General features: G+C 38.4%; 1 non-coding gene across 1 annotated transcript; it reads left to right on the forward strand.

The window, feature by feature from the left end:
* The first annotated feature begins 3556 nt into the window (after positions 1 to 3556).
* On the forward strand, positions 3557 to 3663 carry LOC131175045 (small nucleolar RNA R71). Its single transcript, XR_009145204.1, has one exon. It is a non-coding gene; the product is annotated as a small nucleolar RNA R71 (small nucleolar RNA).
* The last annotated feature ends 8872 nt before the right edge of the window (positions 3664 to 12535 follow it).

Below are 12535 nucleotides of genomic sequence, written 5' to 3' on the forward strand. Positions count from 1 at the left end.
GCATCATCTAACTTTAGTGACCAATCTTTCCTCGAACTATTCACTGTTTTTTCAAGAATTCTTTTCAACTCTCTGTTTGAGATCTCCACTTGACCACTAGTTTGCGGATGGTAGGGTGTTGCAACCTTATGCTTCACTCCATATTTTTGTAATAATCTTTCAAATTGATTATTGCAAAAATGAGAACCTCCATCACTTATAATGGCACGTGGAGTTCCAAATCTTGTGAAAATGAACTTTTTAAGGAATTTAATCACAACTCTAACATCATTAGTTGGAGATGGTATAGCTTCAACCCATTTGTTCACATAATCTACTCCAACTAAAATGTATTTGTGTCCAAAGGATGATGGAAAAGGTCCCATGAAATCAATGCCCCACACATCAAATAGTTCAACTTCTAATATATTTTGGAGGGGCATTTCATCTCTCTTTGAGATATTACCCATCCTTTGACACCTATCACATGCATTTACAAATTTCCTCACATCTTTAAACATGTGTGGCCAAAAGAACCCTGCTTGAAGAACTTTTTCTGCAGTCTTTGTCACTCTCATATGACCCCCATAAAGTGAAGAATGGCAATCTTTAATAACATTCCCTATCTCCTCATCAGCTAAACATCTTCTAATCAACCCATCTCCACATCTCTTGAACAAAAATGGCTCTTCCCAATCATAATCCTTCACATCAAAAAGAAATTTCTTCTTTTACCGCCATGTTAGGTCAGGTGGAAGGATTCCACACACTAGATAGTTCACAAAATCTGCATACCAAGGGATTTTTGCATTCATGATTACTAACAGTTTCTCATCGGGGAAATAATCATCTATTGGTGGTTCTTTTCCCAAATTATCTCCTTGTTGTTGCCTCAATCTAGATAGATGATCTGCTACCACATTTTCTACTCCTTTCTTATCTTTAATTTCCAAGTCAAACTCTTGAAAGAGTACCACCCACCTTATCAATCTAGGTTTAGCCTCTTTTTTCTGAAGGAGATACTTGATAGCTGCATGGTCCGTGTACACTATTACAATTGACCCCACAAGATAGGACCTGAATTTGTCTACTGCAAATACAACTGCCAAAAACTCTTTCTCTGTAGTAGAGTAATTTATTTGAGCATCGTCTAAGATCCTACTTGCATAGTATATTGCATACACCTTCTTATCTCTCCTTTGTCCCAAAATAGCCCCAATGGCATAATCACTAGCATCACACATTAACTCAAAAGGTAGTGACCAATCGGGTGGCTGCATAATAGGAGCAGATATCAAAGCTTCCTTTATCCTGCAAAAAGCATTCATACAATTAGTATCAAAATGGAATTCCACATCTTTACTCAATAAATTGGTAAGAGGCTTAGAAATCTTAGAGAAATCCTTGATAAATCTCCTGTAAAATCCGGCATGTCCCAAGAAACTCCTTACTCCCTTCACAGATGTTGGAGGTGGCATTTTCTCAATAATTTCTACCTTTGCTTTATCCACCTAAATACCCCTGTTTGACACAAGATGTCCCAAAACAATTCTTTCTTGTACCATAAAATGGCACTTTTCCCAATTCAAAACTAAATTGAACTCTTCACATCGCTTAGGTGCTTCACCTTTTTCAACCTTTGATGATGAAGTTGTATCTTGCTTCAAGTCCCCAATCTTTTCAATATCAGCCATAGGCAAAGGTGGATTTCCTTCCAAAATTGTAGCATATTCTACAGCTTCTTCAATCTCGTCCCCTTTTTTGATGTTATGAACCAAACAAGCTTCTAAGGGATCTTTAGGATGTTGCTTTTTAAGCACTTCTCTGACCTCTTCATCTATCACATCAATTCTCAAGCATGAATTTGAATCATCTTTCTTTTTCATCGCTTGAAACAAATTAAATTCAACTTTCTCTTCCCCAACTTCTAATGTAAGCCTCCCATTTTTTACATCAATCACAGCTCCAGCAGTAGCAAGGAAAGGTCTACCAAGAATGATAGGAATGTGTACATCCTCCTCCATCTCCAATACCACAAAATCCACTGGTATAAAAAATTTTCCAACTTTCAGAGGAACATTCTCAATTACCCCAATTGGAAATTTAATAGACCTATCTGCTAACTGTAGTGAAATGGTAGTAGGCTTCATTTCTCCAATCTTCACTTTCTCATAGATAGACAATGGCATCAGACTAACACTGGCTCCAAGATCACATAAAGCCTTATCTATACTGATATCCCCAATGTGACATGGTATGGAGAAACTCCCAGGATCTTTCAGTTTGGGTGGAAGCTTATTTTGCAAAATAGCACTGCTTTCTTCCGTGAGAGCTACAGTCTCAAATTCCTCCAATTTCTTCTTGTTAGATAAAATCTCCTTCAAAAATTTAGCATAAGAAGGCATTTGTGCTAAAGCATCAGTGAAAGGAATAGTCACATGCAAAGACTTCAATACCTCTAAGAACTTCCCAAATTGTTTATCTAATTTTGCTTTCTGGAACCTTTGTGGGAATGGTAAAGGTGGCATGTAGGCTTTAGGTGCAACATATTTTGATTCTTCTTCTTTGCTCTCCTTCTCCTTACTTCCTTTTTCTTCCACTAAATTTTCTTTCTCAGCTCCAATTCTAACTTCAGCTTCAATTTGTTCATCTCCTTTTTCTGTTTTTCTCTTCTTCAATTTTCTCTTCAATCTTTTTATCTCCATTCTCCAATATTTTTCTACTCCTTAATGTAATAGCCTTGCAATGCTCCCTTGAATTTTCTGGCTGGCTAGGGAGCTTCCCAAATGCTTTGTTATTTGAAGAGCTAGCTTGTTGGGCTATTTGATTCTCTAACATCTTGTTGTGTGTTGCCATTTGATCCATTTTAGATGCTAATTGAGAAATCATTTCTTGTTGACCTTGATGGCTCACAAGTAGAGTTTCAATCATAGCTTCCAACCTAGCTGTCTTGTCTGGTTGTGCTTGTTGTGGTAGAGGTGGAGCATGTGCATTTTGAGGTTTAGAAATTCCAAGAGGAGGATCTCTATTCTGCTAAAAATTCTAATGTTGTTGATATCCAGAAGGTTGCTGAAAATTCTGATTTTGCCCTTGTCTACCTCCCCAAGAGAAATTGGGGTGGTTTCTCCATGCTGGATCATAAGTTGCAGAAAATGAGTTACCACCTGGTCTTTGATTGTAGTTCCCCACATAATCCACTTGCTCACTTGAAAAATCTTGATTAAGTGCAGAAAAATCTGCTGCACAATTGACATTTGCGGCTCCAACTTCTACTGAATTACTAGAACCTCCGGCTGAAGAATCTACTTTCATGCTTAGCTTGTCCATCTTCCTTGTCAAAGCATCAAACTTAGTATTAATCATATTCATGGCATCAAGCTCAAACATACCAGCTGGTTTCTTGATTTCATTCCTCTCACAACTCCATTGGTAGTTGTTATAAGCAATTTTATTAAGAGCAGAAAAAGCTTCATCTTCAGATTTCTCCATAAGATCACCTCTAGAAGATGCATCAATTGTACTTCTAATAGCTGGTGAAACTCCATTGTAAAAGTGTTGAACAAGCATCCACTTAGGAATCCCATGATGTGGACATCTCCTTTGCAAATCCTTGTACCTCTCCCATGCTTCATACAAGCTCTCATCATCTCTAGGTTTGAAAGAAGTCAGCTCATTTCTCAGCTTAGCTGTCTTGCTTGGTGGAAAATATTGAGCTAAAAATGCTTGAGAAAGTTCATCCCATGTTGTGATAGAACCCGGTGGCAAAGAATGTTACCACTCTCTAGCTCGGTCCTTCAGAGAAAAAGGAAATAATCTGAGTCGAATTGCATCATCAGAAACTCCATTTATCTTCAACATATCACTGATCTCAAGAAAGTGTGCTAGATGCACATGTGGACTTTCACTTGGATTTCCTCCAAATTGTGATTGTTGTACCATTTGACAAAGAGCAGGCTTCAGTTCAAAATTATTAGCTTCTACTCTTGGTCTTGTGATACTTGGCATGAAATCTCCAATGTTAGGATAGGCATGATCCTTCACAGAGCGGTTGTTATTGTTGTTGTTGGCCATTTCTTCTTGTAATTCCTCTTGCTCTTGTGCTCTTTCTTGTTGTTGTTGAGCTTTAATTTCAGCTTTTCTCCTCTTAGATTCTGCTCTTAAAGCTTTTGCTGTCTTTTCTATTTCTGGATCAAAGAATAGATTGATTTCTTCACTTTTTGTCCTTCTCATAAAATAAAGCACCTGAAAAACAAAATAAACAAATTCTCAAAGTAAAATGGTAAAAAGAAAATAAAATAAAATGCCCAAATTAACCAAACAAACAATTGTTCAATATCAAACAAAAATCAATTCCCCGGCAACGGCGCCAAAAACTTGATGTGACTAATCCGCAAGTATACGGGTCGTCTCAAGTAATAAAGTGATGAATCAAGTATCGTTCCCACGAGGATTTGCTGTTTGATTACCAAACCATGAATGAAGCGATTATTTGGGCTAATGATTAATGAATAAATGGTAAATGTAAATGAGCAAGGTAAATTGATTAATCTAATTGAAATGGGTAAGGAGCAAACAAATAAATTCTAATTCTAGTTCGCAATTAAACTAAATTAACAATGGGTAATTTAAATGAAAGTCTAATTATGGTAAAAGTGATTCCAGAGTTGGGGGTTTATGCATAAATTAATTGGGATTTGTCTTGGGCATTCCAATTTTTAGGGAAAAATAGAGTTTGAAGGAAATTGATTCTAAATTCCTTTTATATCTTTTTCAAGCAAACCAAAGTGTGTTTTAAAATAACCAAACCTACTTTCGTATGTTATTTGATTACTTTAAAACCCATTAAGTTTTGTAACCAATAATTAATTCCTCTTAAATTCCTAGTTTATTTCTAAATCTAGGTGATTTTAAGTTCCAATCCTTGATTATCTATCAATGACTTTCACCTTTCGGTCCTTCAATCAAAGATTAATACAATACCCAATGGGTACCAACATTAGGCAAGTAAATCAAGCACACAAGGAAGGAATCAAAACTCATATTTATGTAAAATAAGGAAATACCCAGTCCAAATCCATAAATTAATCTAAAACATATTTCCCAACTCTGAAATCTAAAGAGATTACTCACTCATGATGGTATTTACAAGAAAGATTGATGGAAAAGTAAAGAAAAACATGATAAAAGGACTAAAATAGAAAAAACTCAGGTAGAAGAACCAAAATCTCTGGTTTCTAGAGCTCCAAAACTGATGCAGCAGCTCCTCCTCCAAGAGAAAATGGCGTCTCCTCTCTCTCTCTATTAAATTTTCTTTTCTTTTTGTCTTTCCTTCCTTTCCTCTTGTGGCAAAAATAAGGAAATGATGAATTTATATGGTCCCAAAAAGTTGCCCTAAAAGTAAATAAGAGTCAAGGAGTGGGTAGGAAATGAGGTGTAAAATTATCCAAGTCAGCAGCATCTTTCACGTTCTGGGCAGTCTGCTTAGGGTTCGGCTTAACCTTAAGCAGCTTCTTAGTAAATTTTAGCTTAGTGCATGCATGCGCTAAGGTTAAGCAGACCTTCAGCAAATCTCGGCAGACTTAGAGTAAAATAGACTTTTCTGCTCCTGCTTGACTTGTGCTACACCTTAAGCACTGCCGCTTTACCCTAAGCATGATCTTAAGCAAAGCCTCAAGCAAATTTCGGCTGGTTTGCTCTTTCAAGGCTTGATTTCTTTAACTTTCCTCCATGCTTAAAGAACTCCAAATCTCTTCAAATCACTTCCTATTGCACTCATTGATCTTCGATTTGCCACAAAATCCTATCAAAAACAACAAAATTACAAAAATCAAATATAAAGTATCTAAAGTTAACAAATAAGATAAAATAAAGCTAAAAACATAAAATACACTAAAATATGAGGACAAAATGGATGCAAAACTACCCTAAAATGCCTATATGAAATGAGTGTAACAGTGGGTGAGGGTGAAAACCCGAGCTTGACCCCTACCCTGGGTGGCAGAACCCTGATACTAACTTCTACCTCCTGATCTGCCTCCAAATCCACGTCCCCCTTGTCCTCGGCCCTGTTGGCCACTGAACTGACTGCCTGCTATGCTGGAAGCACCAGGATACAACTAACGAGGAACATTTGTAACAGAACCTTGTGACCCCATTTGTGGCTCACTGAACACGGGGCATTCTCTAGTAAAGTGACCTGGTTGGCCACACTTGAAACATACTCCTGAACCCATTAGACAAGGTCCTGAATGTCCCCTTCCACACTGTGCGTAAGGTGCCAAGGAGGATCCTGAACCAGATCCAGAATTGCTGTATCCCGAACTGTGACCACTGCTGGATCCATACCCTGGTCTGAATCCTCGAGATTTGTGTCTAAATCCACTCCTCTTATTCCTGCTTCTTCCTCTGTAATTAGTTTGGCCACCACTATCCATAGTACCCATGTAGAGAACACCTGAAGAACCCTCTGCTCTATTTTTCTTTGCCCTTCCACTGTCATCTTCGGTGTAGCTAATCTTAATCTGTCGGGCTCGATCAACTACCACGTCAAAAGACTGATCAGCCATCATGGTCAGGTTTGCATACCTCCTGTCAAGCCTCTTTAGGAATCTCTTAACCTTCATAGTTTCTGTAGCTACTGCTATAGGGGCATACCTGCTCAGTTCCATAAATTCTGTAGCATATTCATCTACAGACCTGCCATTCTGTCTTAAGGCCTCAAAGGCCCACTGCTTTTGATCTCTGAAACTTTCTGGTACAAACCGATTGATAAATAGTTTCACAAACTGGGTCCATAACAAACCTTTCACCCGAGGTAATATGTAGTTATTCATTCATTGTCTAGGCATAGGCCCCATGACATGCTGCACATACTCAATAAGTCTTCTGTCAGTCAACTGCAATTCTGTTCCTACCTGTCTGCAGGAATCCAAAAATCGATAGGCATCATCTGACACATCATAAGTACCAGGCACCAACTTCTTGAAATTGATTATCTGTTTGTAAGGTTCCCCTCTTGGTGCGGTGGACTACTGCTGCTGGGGAGGGTGGATCATATACTGTGCCATCATATCTATGGTTCTCTGCAAACCAGCTAGAGTAGCTGCCATTGGGCCCGTGGGACCCTGTGCCATAAAAGACTGATCCTGAACTGGTGCCAACTGCTCTTCTACTTGAGCAGCTCTAGGCCTCCTACCCCGCCTCCTCAGGGCAGGCGCCTCATCCTATGCCGATACCTCGTCAGGCACATCTGGTTCTGGTGTAGTGGTAGCTCTCCTCCTTCTACGCATTTTCCTGAAATTCAGCAGCATTAGCCCACAAAATTCAAAACAGCATGTTACACAGCTCTATAAACTCATATTTATACATAATTATATGAAGCAGAAACTAGAAGCAAAGATGACAGTGCAAGACGAATGTGGACACTATTTTCCTCATGTGACTCCTAGTAGACTCTTCCCAACACTTTAGACAATTATTCCCTATGAATCTGGAGCTTAAGCTCTGATACCACATTTGTCATGACCCAACCTATGGGCTGGACCGGCACTAGGACCTGGGCTAGCCTAAAGCCCCCGAGGACCGTAGTAAGCCTAACTATTCCTTAACCCAACTTTAAGGCCCATTGGGCCCAATTTCAAGAATTCAACCGGACAGAGTCTGGCCATAAAGTGGACCTTTCAACGAGGGGTTTTTTACTCACCCGACCTGTAAACACAATATATAATCAACTGGGGAGCTCAGCTCACCCTCCACATACTCAATTGTCATAAAAATAAATGGGAGCTCAGCTCCCTCATTCAATCCAACAAACATGTATATAATAATAAGTTTACATGTCCAACATTATAATTATATTACAGACCCAAATCAAATGAATATTTCTAACACATGCGGAAATTTTAGGAGTTAGTAAAATTACACCAACATTAATAAACAACCTGCGAAGGAGAAAAGGAGGTTAACCACAACAAAAATCCTCTTGTAGCCTGAAAAATAATGAACAGGAGTGAGCGTTCGACTCAGAGAGTAAAATATCAATTTTAACCATAATCTCTATAACTATCTATAGCTAATGCACCCTGTAGAGTGAAATGCAATATCAGTAATATTTTCACATCATAATAGCAAAAAGGTAATTTGGAGCACTCACACACCCGATAATGTTAAACACCACATATATGGGAGCTGATCCCCTATACAGCTCTCTTATTCCAACCTGTGCCAGCGAAGAACTCAGCTCGGACTTCCACTTAATAAACCAAATCGGGGTCCCAGTGAAGAACTCAAGCCGTGTCTACCTTGAAGGATCGGGTCCAGCGAAGATCTCATGCCGTGTATACCCGTCCTGTCCATAGCCAACACTGTACCATACATACGCCAACGCACGCACACTGCTCCAAATTACCACAACAACATCCATGGCACTTTAACAGTTGTGAATGTAACATAAAACGTACCTAGAGTTTAACTACATAGATATATACGTATAAGTGATGCATGGGCATGCTTGAACATATAATAATATCGAAATTACAATTAAAATTAATATTTTACTCACAGACTTGACAGCAGTCACTGTGACGGCTGGACGGAGGAAGAAGGCTATCCCGACTCATCTGACAATTTTATTACAATCATTTAATAAATTTGACTCAATACAAACTAAGAAAAAGACCAAAGACGTCCTAAGTCGTATCGAAAATTCGGTAGAGTTTCCCCTATACCTAGGACTTACCCAACCTGAAAATGGGTTTAAAACACACTTCTATATCCACCAACCATACATTCACATCTCAATCACATCACACAGCCCCTCCTTGGCCCATCCAAATTGTCATCAATCATAATATGTAAAATTCCAGTTTAGTCCTTATAGTTGACCCTTTTTACAAAAACTATCCAAATAAACTCTAAAAATTCTAAAACTTTCCCCGCGGTCCTTAGCAATATTACTAGGCTAATGCAAAAAGAATCATAATTTTCTGAGCTATCACAAATATTTTATAGATTTTTAATCCCATTTAAGCACTAGAAAATTACGAAAAAGCAAGGTTCAGGTTTACCTATGCCGATTCTGATCTCGTGAACGCGCTCAGGGCATCTGACAACGGTGGGGTAGCCAAAATCCCGATCCAATTCCAAGACTTTTTCGGTAGCCAGTCTGTCTGGCCGGAAATTCACAAACCCAGACAAATGTCGAATTTCCTCGAATTGAAGGTATCTACACGAAGCCCACAACACGGGGGTTAGTATAAAATTTTTATGGAATTTTCTAAGCTCATTTAATGATCGGAAAAACATTGCGAAGTTCCGTGGGACCCACCGAAAAACGGTGTCGAAAAATTTTGAAATTTATATTGCCGCGAAGCTCTCGACGAGTAAAGTGCTCTAGTAATCTCGGTTTTCTCGTGGGGTTCACGGTTTGCGAGAAATCTAGCCCAAAAGTCAAAATAGGCTAAAACTTCTCGGACAAAAATTGGACAAACCGCTCAATGGATTTTGGTGTTCTTGGTGTCTATGGAAAGCTCTCTAAGTGTAGATGGTGTTTGACATAAGACCCGGCCCAATTGGTGGCCGGATTGACCAGATTTTGGCCGGAAAGACGAAACAGCGGGCGCGCGTCTGTTCTTCGCGCGCGTTTTTCGAACGCCTGGAGCGTTGCCCGACCGTGGGTAGGTGGTGAGGCGGCGCGCCGGCGAGGTGGGGAGGCGGCGGCGCGGCCTAGAGGTGAGGGAGAAGAGAGAAAACGGGAGAGAGAGGAGGAGGGAAGGGACGGGACGGGCGGGGGAAGGGAAGAAAAGAAGAATAAGGCCGGTTCGATTAGACCGGTCCGATCCGGTCCGGTTCGATTCTGTCGATCCGATTCAAGATACAAAATTTTGAATTTTTTACTCTGCTTTGGGACCGAAAACGATACCCAAAAATTCTAAAAAAATTCTAGAAAACTCGGAAAAATTTGTAAACTCTAAATATATTTTAGTTTTGTCACGTGGTCTTTAAATTAATTTTTAAAAATCATTAAAATTTTATATTTTCGAGAAATCAAATCCGATTTTGAAAATCTAAAAAATTTCAAATAATTTCTTAAAATTTAAATAAAATAAAAATATTAATATTACTCATAAAATAATAAATTTAAAATTTTAAAATGTTACAATATAAAATTAAATAATTAAATAATTAAATAATTAATTTTTTAAAACTCAAAAATTAAAGTTTAATATAATTTTTTTGTTCATAGACGAAATTGTAAATTTTTTATCCTCTCGTATATTTTTATCAGAGGATGTTGGAAGTGGGACAATCCAACGTCAGGAGGAGGAAAAAAAAAAGAAAAGGGTGAAGTTAAAATACGGAGTCCAATGATTCAACCCTTTAACAGAGCTCAAGTACACACTTGAACAAAAAAAAATTAATATAGTGTAGCCTAAAAAAATCTATAAACTTGCACTTGATGGGAATATTGGAAAATGGCAATTCACATCGAGTCGGAAAGGAAACAAAAATGAATATAATTATTCAGTAGCTAAACATCTACTCATTTCTTTTCTGTGCAAATTGGTTATTGAAAGCAACTTTGTGGGTCTTGCTCGGCCTTCTCGCATTGTTCTTTTCTTCACCCGAGGCTCTTGGCCTCTGCCATTGCCGATTTCGTAGTTTTCCCTACCCGGATGTCCTTTCCTCTATCTCGATTGTGGGTCTGCTCTCCCCTTTCTGTGTGGAGTGTGCGTATAAATAATGGTTGGCTGTTTTTGAAGGCAGATGGTGCTGATTTGAGAGTCTTTGTAGATCTATTATGGTTGAAGCTTCGTTGTCTGGCTGTGGGTTTTGCATGCAGGTTTTAATGCTTTTTCCATTAGTTTTCTACCTTTCTAGCTTTGGGAGGGTTGAGATTTTAGGGGATGCAAGTACCTTGGGAGTCCTAAGCCAGCGTTGCCTTCTATGGCTGACTACATGGGCTTCTTTGCCATTCAAGCTCTGCCTTATCACCCTCCTTGAGCAACCTGTAGTGCTTATGTCTTGGCTCTGGTTCTTTCATCTTCGTTCGATCAATGTGGAGTGCAAGACATTCTGAGGTTGTAATTTTCAAGGAGATTCATTGATGAACAGCTATGGCCTTAATGGGTCTTCCTTCGTGCTCCATCTGCTCTCTTGATCTTCCCTAGGATGTCGCCGGAGAACTTGTTTGTTGGGAGAGACGGCAATGCACTTCACACAATCCGGATCTTGTAGCTGTGGGTCGCGTCAAAAAGCTAGGGTTGCTTGGTTTGAGAACCTATGTCCATTGCTTGATCTGGGTTTTCTTCTGGACCCTTATTTTCGTTTTGGGCCTCCTAGCTTAGGGCTGATTTGTAATCTATTTTAGCTAGGTTTATGGGTTATGACTGTATTGGTCTTTATATCTTTGTTGGACTGCTATTGTACTGGCCTAATTTTTATCAATGAACTATATCTTCTGATAAAAAAGACAAAAATGAATATAAATGAATGAGTATAAAAAGTCAAAATGGTTTAAGCCATGTTAATAAGAAGCTGGCCCAATGTGAAGAAACCCACATTTCAAGCCTAAAGTCCATATTTCAACCCATAAATAAAATAAAATAAAATAAAATAAAATAAAATAAAAGTAATATCAGAACAGCAAGCCCAATAGTCATGGAGATCTTTTGGACTCGAAATCAACTTGCCCGTTCGAAGGCTGAAAGAGATGGACCCGCAGGGCAAATCCATCCAAAATGCAAGTAACAACTAGGCCTCATTCTAGCAGAGGATAAGTACTTTGATTATAATAATATACAATTTTTTTTTTTAACATAAATGCAACTTTTTAATATGCACATGGGGATTAGCTGATGCGTTTTGGTGAATGGCATGACTGGGTTTTGTCCTCTTCATTTGTTTACTTGCATCGTTTGGTCTGGTTTGTGGTCTAGGCAGTTTGTTGTGTTACTTTGTCGGTTTTGGCTGGACCTTGGTCAACGTTTTTCACTTAGTTATTATTATTAATAAAGTTTTCTGATTATATATATATATATACACACACACACATAAGCTAACTTGGGATAATTGAAGTCAAAATTATATTAGACCAAAAGGGAAATGTAAAGGCCAAGATATCAAATCCATCTTATGTATTCTTAGTTTACTACTTGCTTTTTGACTGTAAGTTACATATTTTTTTTTACCCCACCATATGGTTTTGCTTGGCCAAATTAGGGATACAAAGGCGCAAAACTTGGATTCAATTACCAGTGTGGTATTGTTAAAAAATAAAAAATAACTAGTGTAGTGTACTTGTGTTAGCTGGAAAGATGAGGACGCCTGAAATCTGAATTAAAGAAATTAATAAAGTTGAATGAATTGCCATCTGATATCCGTAATGAGTTAGACAATCCAACAAATCAAAACTGGCGTAGTGGCGTAGTAGAATTTAATGTCATAGACGTATTTCATAGCTGTATCATAGGGCAAAAATATCTGATATATTGTTTGGAACTTAAATAGAAATTTCAATCAATCGGCAAGGCGCACACCAAAGGAAGAAGGACAAAGA

Source organism: Hevea brasiliensis, chromosome 16, assembly GCF_030052815.1.
Source record: "Hevea brasiliensis isolate MT/VB/25A 57/8 chromosome 16, ASM3005281v1, whole genome shotgun sequence".
In the NCBI taxonomy this organism is placed as follows: Eukaryota; Viridiplantae; Streptophyta; class Magnoliopsida; order Malpighiales; family Euphorbiaceae; genus Hevea; species Hevea brasiliensis.